Source organism: Castor canadensis, chromosome 11 (genome assembly GCF_047511655.1).
Source record: "Castor canadensis chromosome 11, mCasCan1.hap1v2, whole genome shotgun sequence".
Taxonomy (NCBI): Eukaryota; Metazoa; Chordata; class Mammalia; order Rodentia; family Castoridae; genus Castor; species Castor canadensis.
The window spans coordinates 82,127,016-82,140,914 of NC_133396.1; the positions used below are offsets into that span (position 1 = coordinate 82,127,016).

General features: G+C 42.6%; 1 protein-coding gene across 10 annotated transcripts in view; it reads right to left on the reverse strand.

Annotated features, from left to right (window-relative positions):
* Cacna1e (calcium voltage-gated channel subunit alpha1 E) overlaps window positions 1-13,899 on the reverse strand; it is a 477,885-nt gene that overhangs the window by 318,181 nt on the left and 145,805 nt on the right. The window lies entirely within an intron of this gene.

The following is a 13,899-nucleotide window of genomic DNA, read 5'->3' on the forward strand; positions in this document are numbered from 1 at the left end:
CAGCTGGCGGCTCAGCGAAGTCTGCAAGAGAGCGGGGACATGGAGTGGGGCGCGCACGCACAATTGCCTCGGGTCTGCGCAGTATTCTCCAGTGCTGTGCCCCATTCACTGTCTGGGACAGTTCCCGGCCCCCTAGCAAACCTAGCTTTGCCTCTGCTCGGGACTTCCCAGGCTCCACCCCAGATTTCCATGCAGAAGACAGCACCCTTTCCAGATCTTCCCATTTAACACCTTGCAGGCCCCGTGGGAGGCTTCTGGGGGCTCCGCTCGGAAGTGAGCTTCTGCCCTTCTCTAATGGAACCATCCAGGGAGGCCTCCTAGGTTGGACCCTAGCAGGACCCTGTGCCTCACCACCTGAAAGATGGTCCAGCTATTCTAGGCCCTTCCCAAATCCTAACAGAAGGATCCTCTGCCCCCATCTTTTACTCCCAAGTAAGCCCCACTGACTTTCTCAAACCTACCCCTTTGAAGAAAAAAAATCAGAATTAGTGCCTGAGCTGCAAAGGTAGGAAGGGCAGACTACAAGCCCCAGACAGAAAGAACCCCTGTGGGTAGCAACCCAGTCTTCACCCACCAGCAACGCAGTAGTTTGAACTGAGGACACAGACCAGCTGTCACCTCCCATGTCCACACTAGCTGGGGCACACTGTCCTCTACCTTTTCCTTCCTCGGTCTGAACACACAGTGCTGTCCAAATCCTCTCCACCTGAGCAATGGAAGGGAAAGGGTGGAGGAGTGGCTGAGGCCAGATACAAACTGACCAAAACCCAGAGGTTGGAAATCATGGGTGAGTGTGGCTTCATGTGTGTGAAAGGCAGTGTCTGTGTGAGATTAATTGGTGACATCTGAGTGCAAGGCCTGTGTGTTCCTATGTGTATATGTCTGTGTGGGCAAGGCCATGTGAGCACTGACTCATGTCTGTTGTGTGAGAGTGTATGTGAGTGTGAGTGTGTGTGCATGAGAATTCACGAGAAGGAAAGTGCTTGGAGTACTGAAAACCCAAAGGAATGGTCTCAGTGTGTCCACTCCCAGCAAGCACTGCTATCCTTGGGGATAGCATGTTGACCTTTTGATTTAGCCCATTTCAAGCCAAATCACTATTCAAGGGGAGACAGCTCTAATTGCTATTTCAATTTCACTTTACTGACTTTCTCTGTCCTTCCTCCTACCTTACTTGGAGGGTCGTCTTTTTTCTTAATACCTAGTCAGAGTGAAGGGGTAGGAGACTATGACCATGAAGTCCCATTAACCAGTCCCTTAAAACCAGTCACAAGTGGCTTTCCCAGTACCCTGTAAACTCCAGTTAGTTAATGTTCAGGGTAAGCAGGCTTCACCAGCTTTTTACCTCCCAGAAGTGGTTCTTGGAAAACTAGGGACCCCGGACTTGTCCCTTTAATGTCACCCACAAAGCAGAGATGCAGTACTAGTTCCCTTTCTTCCCTCTTCCATGTCCTGTGTTCTCTGTGGCTGCTATAATTCTTCAGAGACCTAGAATAATCAAGAACAGATATACATGGAGATGTGACGACCCACCGCAGCTGAGACCTGCCTTCCTGCCTTCAGAGGAGGTAACGTCAATAGTGCATGGAAGGATAATGCAGAGTGCACTGCAGAGCAGGAGCACCTGTGCAGAAGAGCTAAAAGGGGGATTCTTGGAGGGTGAAGTCCAAGAGAATAGGGGCAAACATGATGTTCTCAATGGCTTTGGGAAGGCATTTGGCCTGAGGGCAGCAATGCTGGTAGGAAGGCATACTGTCATTTTCATCCACAACAGGTTACCCACAAGTTTTTGCTTTGACATCTATAAATACCTGTATTTGTTTCCTGCTCTTCTAATGCCCCATTCTCTCAGCTGCCAGATACCTATGATTTTAATAGTTAAGCAATCTTATATCTGACCAAGAGTTAACAGTTTGTGTAAAACCTATAGCTTTCCCTCACTGCAGACCTCTTAGATCAGCCTAGCAACACGTGTTATGACCCTGAGTTTCAGAAAAGTGAAGTCATTTACTCAAGTCTGATAAGAGGCAGAATTTGTACTTCTACTACTCACACTATATGATTCTAATGCACATCATTGACAGAAGAAATTCTACAATGATGCTGCACCTATGGAAATGCTATGTGTATCATCCTCAAACTGAATTTGATCAGTGGCCATTTGCTCTTGGAACCATGCTAGGATGGTGCTTAATAGGAGACACATTTACTGCCCTCGGAGAGATCAGATCTTTACCATAATACTCTCATAAGGGAGTCTGTGAGCATTTTCTCCCAGTGCCCCTGGTTCCACTGTCCCGTTAGAGACCCAAAAGTGCAAGTGTAGAAAAATCAGCAACTGGTCGGAACTCTGACTAGAAACCAGAGCATGGGAGAATCCCTTTCCTGACTCACAGGGACAGTAGCAGTATTTTCCTGTTGTCAGAGCACCATCTACTGGTCACTTGTGAGACATCACTGTGAGCACAGGTACTTCGCAGCCCAGCACCTGGGCACCATGCTTCAGAGCCCAGGCCTTCCTAACAGTGGACCTCTTGTCACCAACCCTCTATTCCTCTGTAGAGCCAAGCCCTAAATTTTATCGCAATGCAAACATCCCATCTCACAGTCCCTGGAAAGTTCAGCCCCCCACACTGAGCATAACAGACACACACACACACACACACACACACACAGAAGGTAACAGGTGGCAGCAACACTCTACATGTTCTGCTGCAGGGCAATGACCTAAAAAGTAGGAACCCAAGAGGAACGCAGGAAGCAAGAGAAAAAAGTTTCCTAGATGATTGATCCCCATGCTGATTATTAAATTTCAGAGTCTTTATCCTGTAGCCCCATACTCCAGTGAACCATCCCAGATGCAAGCAAGAGTGATGGAGACTAATAGGCAGTCCTTCAGTATCCTCTGGAAAAGGAAGGAAACAAGGTGATCATAGTGTCCCCAGATCAGGCAGGCCATGGGAGCTTGTACTAAAAGTATAGATATTAGTGGTGGTTGGAGAATCAGTGAGCCTATTCCCCATTCATAAAGCTCTTTCCAGACCTGACAGGCCTTGGGACATCTTCATAGAAGATTTTAGCTAATCACAGAGGAATCTGCAAATCTGGGCTTCATCCAAAAGGAATGTGCCTGACCCACCACACCTGCTTTTTAATCTGGCCCTACCCTGCCATTTACATTCAGATAGTTTATGCTTAAACTATCAGAGCCCCTTTTGTTCTATTTTTCCCCTGTTGAGCTTTTCCAAGAAAGAGACTCTTATGCAAAGCAGTACTCTAAGGAACATAATGCAGAGAGGATTTGGGAGTGGGTTCTTAAGAAAAAAGTTGGCAGGAAACCATGTGCAAATGCATAGCAGAGCAGGAGAGCAGGATGGCGATGCAGACATCTTGGGAGGCTGCTGGCTTTCACAACACCACACAGCCCTTACTTGAAGGAAAATGTAACTTCACATCCTTATGTAATGTCCAGTTCTAGAACCAGCATCTCTCAAACCCATGCCTGTGAAACCCCTCAGCTCAAATACCGTACCAGTTAACAGAACAGTCACAAATCTTGCCAAAAAAAAAAGTATTTTTGAAATCACTTGGTGACAACTCAACATCTCCAGGTGCCAGTTGTGCTAATGGTATCTTATAGCATCCTTGTTGCAGGGCTGTGAGGTACATTCTGTTATCTGGGGATCAGAGACTTGTCCAGGGACACAGAACTAGGAAATAGCAGAGTCAGATCTCCTGATTATAAAGCCAGGATTCTTTACAATGTGTGGCCACTATTAACATACAGCATGTCAAAGTAAAGTTTTCCTTGCTTAAGAATCAGGTCATAAATATGATCTCAGGCCTTACAGAGATAAGGCATGACCTTGAGTTAGAGTCTCTCAGAGGGCTAAATATCTAAAAATGCATACCACCCTTCTCTGTTGGGCTGTTATGAAAGATTGTCAGTTAATACGTATAACGTTCATAAAACAGTACCTGGTACACAGTAAGTGCTTATAACATACATTTCAGACACAGTAGCGATGACCAGCGAACACTGCATATCTGATGGTTTTCTGTTTTTGAAAGCACAGAGAGCAGCCCTAGGATGGCTTTGGTGTGTGGGGAGTGGATGGAGGAGCAGAAACATGTAATGCCTACGACATGGCCAAAAAAGAAGAATGGAGGAAAAGAGGGGGGGAGAAAACAAAAATATTAGAGCCCAAAGTCTGGGGAACCCAAAGGCTGTGGTAACCGAGAGAGAGCCCTATATTTTGTTCACTTATTCATTAATTCATAAACTCACTTAACAAATATGAGAAGGGAAGACATACCCACAAAGGCTCTGATACAAGCAGAAAGTGGAGTGCACGATAAGAAAGCACTTGGAAAGAAATAAGAAGAGAGACATCCCCTCAAGCTGGGGGCAGCCAGAAAAGGGAAGAATCCATGAGATCTGTTTGAAAGCTATCATGGCACTGGAGGTGTGGAGTGACAGCCAGGTAACATGAGTTTGTACGCTTGGGGGTATGATTGATTAAGCAACCAGCACTTTTACTTCCTTTGAGTCTAGGATCACAGAGATGGTAGCTTGCTACTTCAGTCCTTGCTTTTCCATAAAATGAGGTGATTTTTCAGCCTGGAGAAATGCCAAACATGTTTAACCTAATAGATATTAACCCTTATTGGGAGAGCCAATGCAGAAATTCAGGACCTCTGGAAGCAAAGGATCCCTTCTCCATCACTGCCCACCTTCCTTTCCTCCCTCAGGGTCCACCCTTGCTGCCCTGCCAAGGCCAAGTGCAGCAGGAGACTCCGCAGAGCTCCAGTTCTGACTGATGAGGGTGAGCGGAGAGTGAGAACAACTGACGGAAGCCGCCCAATCTATCCACCCCCGTGGCCTCTTGACTCAGAAAACAACACAGCCTACACGCTGCAAAGTTCGCTCAGCCTGGGTGGGCCCTGGCTGATTCATTCATTCATTCAGTAAAAATACAAAGAGTACCTTCCACGTGTCAGGGGCTAGAGCAAAATAGGCACTGCCTAGGAGAAGGGCACGTTTCTCTTGCTTTATCCCTCCCCCCCATCACACATGTCTCTCTTAAAGATAATGCCTCAAGAGCAGAGAAAGGAGCTCACCACTGAAGAAGCAAAGCCTATAAGAACCCTGAAGGTCCAGCGAAGAGAACCACGTTCCACCACACCCAGCAATCTTGCCTCTCCCTGAGCCTTCTGGGTGGGAACCAGCAACAAATTAAGCCACCACCTGTCCATCACCACACCCTCTCTCTCCCACTCTCTCCTACACTGAGCAGCTGGTTACACCCACATTGTATAAAATAATCAGATGATTAAGGCTTTCTCATATGATATGGACTCAAGGCCAGTTTTGAAATGTACACCTGGACAAGCCATTTGCTGACTCTACCCCTTCCATTCCCCAGAACCTACAGTAAGACCTTCACTGACCTCCTGATGGTCCTTGTTTTACCTGCCTTTTCCTTGACCCCTCTGCAGCATTTGGCACTATTGACTTCTCCTCCTTCTCAGTAGCCCCTGTGTTAGCATCTCAGTTACCCACTTTGTCACTATTTCCTTCTCTGATTCTTCTTACTATTCTCACCTTACTGTGGGAGCAGCCCATGGGTCTTCAATCCCTTTATCTTCCTCTCTGGTTTCTTTCCCTCCAAAGTCATATCTTTACTGACAGTTTCACCTATCCCTTGAACTCCCATATCTAGCCCCTAATCCTCACCTTTCACCTCATTTCCAGATCTAAATATCTAATGAAACAATTGGCAACTCCTCATCACCACAAACTCCATGTGTTTAAATGAATTCATGAAATTCCTTCAAAGCAAGTTCTCCTTCCTGAAATTATAGTTTCCATCCATGAGACATCATTCTCCTGGTTACTTACTTTAACTACAAAAGCTCCATGCTACCTGTAAAATAACCAAACTCCTTAGCCTGACAATTCAAGACTTCTGGTCTTGAATTGAAACCTGAATTCAACTGACCCTTCCAACACCATAGCTCCATGTACGATGACATTAACGCGGTTATAACAAACACGTCATACCCACTCCTACCTCAAAGCTCTTGTTCATACTACCTGTTTCACACTGACCTCGGAATGTCCTTCCTCTTTCCTACTTCTACAGCTCCTAGGAATCCTTCAAGTTCAGTTCTACCTCTAATATGAAGCCCTCCATAATCTCTCCAACTCTATGATCTCTCCATCTGGAAAACTCATAGAACTTCTGTGCCATTCATTTAGTGCTTTGATTATGCAATGTTATCACTGTCATGGGTGTAACTTCATTATTACATTCCTATTTAATTTTTCAGTTATGTATGCCTTGTCTCAACTATGGCATAAGCTCCTCAGAACTGGAGGACATATTTTCCCCTTCATCTTATTACTTAGGGTGCCTGCATTCTATTATCCTCACAGCAGGCCTTAGCTAAGTACATAGTCAAGTGAATGAATGAATCTCATGCTGCAATTTTTGGTGAACAAGATTGTTGCCTGATTCTTCAGCATCAATCAGGTATTTGGAACCCTGTCAGAGGAGCTTCCTTACCCTAACACTTCAGGCTTCTGCCCTGAGTAACCAGATGTTCCCATCTATTCCTTCTGGGTGTTCCTTCTGAGTGAAGTGGTCATCTTCCCCTTTATATCAAGAAGGGATGTTTACCTTTCTTGTCCAACTCAGAGTAGTTTTTTCAGCACCATCACAACCACACTCTCATCAACCATTAAGTTATGGAATTCATTCTCCTAGGAGGAGTATCTCCTGCTCTTAAAAACAGGGTTGAAATCAGACTTAGAGGATCTGCTATTAAAAGAAGACATCAGATCCCCACATAAAGAATATTTTCAGATCACTTTCCATAGAAAATGAAACAGAAAAATAAAGCTCTGCTTCAAAACAAATCACTAACAGTCTTAATTGGTTCTATCTTTTCTCCCTGCAAAAAATGACAAATCCCATCATCATACCTCTTTCCCTAATGAAGAATTACAGGAGAAAAAGATACACAGACTTATATACATGCACACACAAGCATACACGAGCTCTCTCTCTCTCTCTCTCTCTCTCTCTCTCTCTCTCTCGCTCACACACACACACACACACACTCACACACACAAGTGCATCTACATGCAGAGACACACCCTAGATCCAACTCTGATCTCAGGTCTGCCAGTCAAGTGTACAACATTCAAGTAATCTTCCTATGCTGTTGGGAGCTTTTAGACAGGGTTGATATGGTACATTCAAATGTGAAGAATAACAAGTGTTCTTAAAGATTTCTAAATATTACCAATGTGCTATCTAAAAATGGGAAAAGGTAGAAATATAATTCTCAATCAAAAGGTAATTTCTGAAATGTTTCACTCTAAGACCCCTGCCAAGTCAATCCCTTGAGCACACACACACAGATGCACCCACAATACATCCTTTTCCCTCAGAAACTTGTTTTATTTTCACATGACCATTTCATCTCTTGGTAAAATTCTTCAAAATAAATCCGCCAGATGTAGTTGAGTATTAATATAATAATTCAGTTTCCTATTATACTATTTTCCTTTTGCTTGAATAATTCCTATTCTCTACTAAGTCACAATTTCATATGGCAAATTCCAGAAATTTAAAAAACAAGGAGAAAATGGACATGATTGAAAAAAGTAAAGAATAATTATATTATATGCATACATGAAAGTGTCATAATGAAACTCATTATTTTGTACAATTAATATGTACTAAAAAGTACATACAATTTTGCAATTAATAAAGGAAAGAATAATTACAAAGTGTAGGCAATGAAGTTTATAAGATTGTAATAAATATTAAATATTATATGCCAGGCACTGTGCTATTTCACAGAATAATTCTATATGGTAGGTACTATTATAATCCCTATTTTATGGATAAGAAATGCAAGACTAGAAGAGACTAAATAACTTCCCTTAGGGTCAGATATGTGGCTGGTGACACAGCAGCATCAACTCTAGATCTACCTGACTCTAAAACTCATTATCTTAACCCCTGTAAGGCCTGATATCATCAATAGACATTTGAGCCAGTCACTTTACCTCATGATGATCCTACAGTTCCATGGGGCAAGAAGACAGCCAGACTTTCTAGATGGTGCCGAGAGTCCTCAGAATAAATGAGTCAATGGGGTATAGGAAATCTCAGGAAACTTGCACCCCAGCACTGGTTGGGTTTATAAAGCCCACGGGCAAAAACGGCAACAGTCACACCTGCTCTATAAATCTCAGAGATCTGTTGGTAAGCCAAATGTGACAACAGATGCTGCTGTGATTAGCCCAACCCACTGCTGCAGTTTCACAGTACAACATCCCAGAGTGATGCCAAGGAGACCTGAGGCCTAGTTCAAAAGTTGTTCCAACTCTTCAGATCGTCTCAAATCCACAACTGACTTCTGATGAGCATAACCGTACACACACACCATTGACTTGTTTGTCGATAAATGACCAGATCCATCCTAAATGCCCCTGAGTTCCCTGGTAGAGCCCTATCTGGAAAAGCAAGCAGCCTAACTCAGGAGGGGTAAGAGAAGGAAGGCAGGAAAAGAAAGGGACAGTTGTTCAGTAGCAGAAAACAAGGGTCTATCACATGGTAGACTCCACTGTCATACAGTGCTCTGTTTTCAGCAAATCCAAGGGCTCCTATCATTAAGGAACATCGATCGTGACCATCACAAATGACTTCAGGCTTTCTTCATGAATACTTCTGCTGACAACACATGCCACAAAAGGATTTGGCAAATTTAAATCCTCCTGCCTCTCAACTTGTTTTCCTGCCTGCACTCCAGCAGGTAAAACACCCACAGACTCACAGTGCTCTGGGCTGTAGAATTCACAGGAGTCTATAATGTTCAGGTTATTTTTAAACTTTCAGGCCACTCTCCCTCCCCACGAACAGCAGGCCTGCCATTTAGAACGGTGTTTAACCCACACCCCACCTGCTTTGAAACTTCAGCTTTTTGTGTTAAAAGAAAAGAAGCAATCCTTCAAGTACTTACATGCACACACACACACACACACACACACACACACACACACGTCTAAAAACTGAAGATGGTCACCAGCGCACTAGGTGTGAAAGACCCAGCTCACAGAACGATGTTGAAATTGTGATACAATGTGGATGAAAACACTCTGTAAACTTGGGAGGAGAGGAGCTGAACTACTATGGGTAGTATTATTGTTATATTTGCAGGGACAGACACCAGATATTATAGGTGATGTCAAAAGACCACTCCTTACTCCCAACAGGGAATTATAACAGTATAGTCAAAGCATTCAAGACCTTCAACTGTCCAGGGATGTAGGTAGGAACTAAGGAGTGGTCATTTATAATTTTCTTGAAATTAAGAATCTTTTTTTTTCTTAAGTAAAAAACATTGGGGAAATAGGGAAGAATTCTGAAAACATTTCAAGAGAATTAAGTCATCAAATCAAAGAAAAATATTGAAACCAACAACAATAACATTTGTGGAGGACAGAACGTTGTGTTTATCTTCTTTGGTGTCTATAAACATCCTGCGAGGTAGGTATGCTGAGTATCAACCATTTCTTAGATGAGACAACTAAGTATGAAAGAATCTAAGTCTCTAAAACAGTATCACACAGAGCTAGACTTGGACTCTGGACCTGCCTCATGGCAGAGACCACATCTTACAATTACACCTGTGCTATGATGTGAATCTCTGTGTCATACTGAAACTTAAATCCCAATGCAACAGTATAAAGAACTGGGACTTTAAAGTTGTGATTTGGCCATAAAAGTTAATATCATGGCTGGAATTAGTGCCTCATAAAAAGGCTGAAGGGCACTGGCCATGTTAGGACACAGTGTTCATTCATCCCATCCTGAGGAAGCACAGTTCAGGGTGCTATCTTAGAAGCAGTAATGAAATCCTCATTGAACCTTCCAGTGCATTAATCTTGAACTTTCTAGCCTCCATAACTATAAGAAATCAATTTATTCTGCTTATAAGTTACCCAATGTAAGGTATTTTGTTATAGTGGCAAGAATGAACTAAGGCAATCTTACTTCAAGAGACAAGCTGAACGAGCAAGGCTATATAATAATGGTTTCAATGGCCAGGAGGAGATCTTGGGGTCGCTCAGGAGTCAACAAAGGTCAAGCAGTGGACACAGAGTCTCCTCCAAGCCATGGACAAAAGAGAAAAGATTAAAAGTCCTTTTACCTGGAAACTTGGTTTTGTGTGAACTACAAATCTCCACACAGCCGCTCAACCATCCAGACTACACGGAACAGCATGGCACAAACAAAATCACAGACTGTCCCCAATATCTTCCCCTTGGTGGTATATCTTTCAAGGCAAAGTGTTGGCTTCTATTGTCCTATTGTGGCCACAGTAATCCAGGAGCCTATTATAAAATAAGGCAAGCAGCCTTCTTATTCAATCATCATTTTAAAACTCTTAGCACAGAGAAAGGATGCCTCTTGAGAGAGCCCTCCCCTCCCTCTTCATCCTCCAGCTGAAGCACTAAGAAGTGATAACTGGATCAATCAGGTAGTCTCAACACTTTTACAGCTAAACATTCAAAAGATTTTTGTAAATCCAAGGCTGTCTCCCTGAAGGCTACCAAGGCATGCACGGCACACATACAATCACCTCCCTGCTTCTTCCAGGAGCATTTCCAAACACACGTTCCCCTCCCACCTCCCTAACTGCCCCTTCATCTTCTTCACTCCTCTTCGACCTCTTAAATGTGCACAGCCCGCAGATCCTCCTTCCTACCTTCCTCACTAGGTACACACTCCTGCCATGATCTCATTGATCCTGGTAACTCCAACTAAAGCTAGTATCTGGAAGACTCCCAAAACTTTACCTTTGGCCCTGTTCTTTTTTGAAGTCTCATACCATTTACAATTGCTCAAATGGGCTCCTCCACGTGGAAGCCCTGACGGCATCATGAATCAACTGTTTTAAAAACAAACTCATTATCTTTCACTTGAAACCAGCTCCTTATAATTCTGTTTGCAGCATTACAATCTTCCCCTAACCAGCACATGAAACCTTGGGTGCATCTTTGACTCCACTTTCCACACCAACCATTCCCCAAGTCCTGTCATACCACTTTCACTGTCTTCCTTTCTTTTCTATTTGCACCATCTCCCTCTACTCAGAACTTTATGCCTTCAGCTGAGGAGATGGGAAGAGCCTCCTAACTCATCTTCCTCTTCCAGGTTCTACACAATTCACTGCTTAGCTCAACTCTGGTCCTCTCCCCACCCACAGTGCAATAAAATTCAAGAGCTTGTTTAGTGTTGTATCCCCCCTGGGTTAAAAAAAAATCATTAAGTAAATTTGTTTCTTGTTGAATGAATAAATGAGTTTTCTAGTGCCTATCAAAGATATCTGTGGAATCATTATAATTTCAGGATTGAAAGCAAACTTAAATGTCATCCAATCCTGGCCCTATTTTACTCCCAGCAATATCTGCTACTATTGCTCCAATGAAACAGGACTGTTCACCAAATACAGCTTGAGAATTTCCTCTTGGGTATCATTTCTCATTTTCTTTTTCCATTCCTTCTCCCTACATCTATGACCACCAATCAAAAAGCTATTTATGCTTAAAAGCCCAGTTCATATGCTCTCTCATCTATGAAGCATTTTGTGATCATATGACAAAGTGACCTCTCAGTTCTGAGTACCTCTGGCACTTTATGACATCCTGCCCTAGATACTATGTTATACCCATCTCCTTTCCCTCATTACCCTGCAAGAGGCTTGACTTACTCATTCTTGTATTCCCCATATCCTGCCTCATGTCATTCATGTTTATATGCTTATTGAATGTGTGACTGAATGCTTGATTAAATGAATGGAACAGCAAACAAAACCAAGCAGAACATGGCCTCTTGGATCTGTACCATATTGAGAAGGTGCTATGGGAGAAGTTAGAAGTGATAAAACTGATCTGGAGACAATTTGTTCAGCTCATGGAAGATCGTCCTCAATTCCTACCTCATGGGCACAAGTGCAACTTGAAAATATAACATGACAAATATGAATGACACAATGTGTGGAGGCAGGTACAGTGGTCACTGAACCTGCCAAGCTCATAGTAGCTTGAGAATAAGATTTTATTCTTTGGTAGAAAAGGTGGGAATGTTTTCACCTTATTTCATTTTATTGGTGTTTCTGTAGACATTATGTGGGTTGCAGTAATCTGAGTTAGATGGGCAGTCGATTTGAATATAAAGCCTTTCTAATGTAGACATACATATCAACCTCCTCTTCTAATCCCTCCACTTGATAGGTGAGAAATACACATAGAACAGCCTTTTTCCACCTCAACACTATCCACATTTGTGAGTTGGAAACTCTTTGTCATGTGGGTTGCCCAACACATTGGAGGACATTATGCAGCATTTCCAGCCTCTTAACTACTAGATACCAGATGTACCCTCCTCAGTTGTGACCATCAAAAAATGTTTCAAAATGTTACCAAACATCCCCTGGAGTACAAAGTTAGCCCCAGTTGAGACCATTGATTAGATGAATTTCTCAGGGTCATACAATTGGCATCATAACAAAGGATGCAGTATCTCTCAGTGGAATGCAGTTGCTGTATCATGCACACCTTTCACTCCCTCCCTTATATTTGATAATGCACAGCCTTTGGAGGTTTGAGTGAACTCATACCTGTACTTCTGGTTTTCTGATGGTCTCACAGCCCTGACAGGGGTTCTATACCTCAAAATAACAGAGGCATATCCTCAGCAGAAACCGAAGGGAGGACTCAGGCTGAAAAGAAAACAGTAACCACAACCCAACATTATCATCTTAGGGATTAGCAACTGGATCTCAGGCAAGTAGAATTTCTTCTGATACTCTGAATACTAAGAAATGTGATTCCAAGGTCCCAAGGATAGATTTCTCCCTCAAACCAGCTTCATCTGCAGTGAAAACTCCTCACTCATGTTTTCAGCTCAACTCTGTGTACCCTCACCCCCTGTTTGTACTTCTTTCTGCTTTCCCTTATTTTTTTAAAGCTGGAGTCCTTCAGCATCTCCTATCACCAACACCCTTTGTGGCTCCCACTTTGCTTCTAGAATTTGCCTGCATTAAAATTTGAGAACCTTCTCTTGCTTCTTGATTCTGTTCTTTCATCTCCTAAAAAAACTCAACCAGTTAGTTTTTGTGACTTAATCTCAAAAGATATTTTTGGGGATCTGCTAGAAGGGCTTACCATTAATCACTTTTCCAACTGAATTTCCATTAGTTAAGCACACATGTACCAACTGAGGGGGAAGAAAGTAATTGCCCTCTAATGTACTTCTTCCCACCTTCCTTCCTTAAATCTTTCCTATATTCCATCTGGTATGCTTACTAAACTCTTCATTAGGGACATCACAGTCTTAGAGGCCTGTATGTATGTATGTATGTATGTATGTATGTATGTGTGTGTGTCCTAGGAAATACTTACTGCTTTCCTATTTTATTCTGTTTGTATACTGCTTTCCTATTTTATTCTGTTTGTAAAAGTCATTTAAGGATTCAATACTAGCAACAGAGCAAAACAAGAAAAACTTTTTGTTGCATATTTCTAGAAAAACTAAAGAAAGTGCAAGATTGTATTTAAAAAGAGATAGTACTGAACTTGCAAGATACAAAAGAAAATTCCAGAAAGGAAAAGAAAAGCAAAAGAGTAAGTATATGAATTCAAACTACAGTTGTCCCATGGACAATGATTAGTCCTGATAAAAAAGAGGGTTTAATGGGTGATTTTTAATGCCCACTCAAGGGCAAGCGATACGGTGAAAGGGCATGTGTAAAAAGAGATTGAAACCAAGACTACACTAAGCTGGGACACTAATAGAAATATACCTTCAGTTAAGT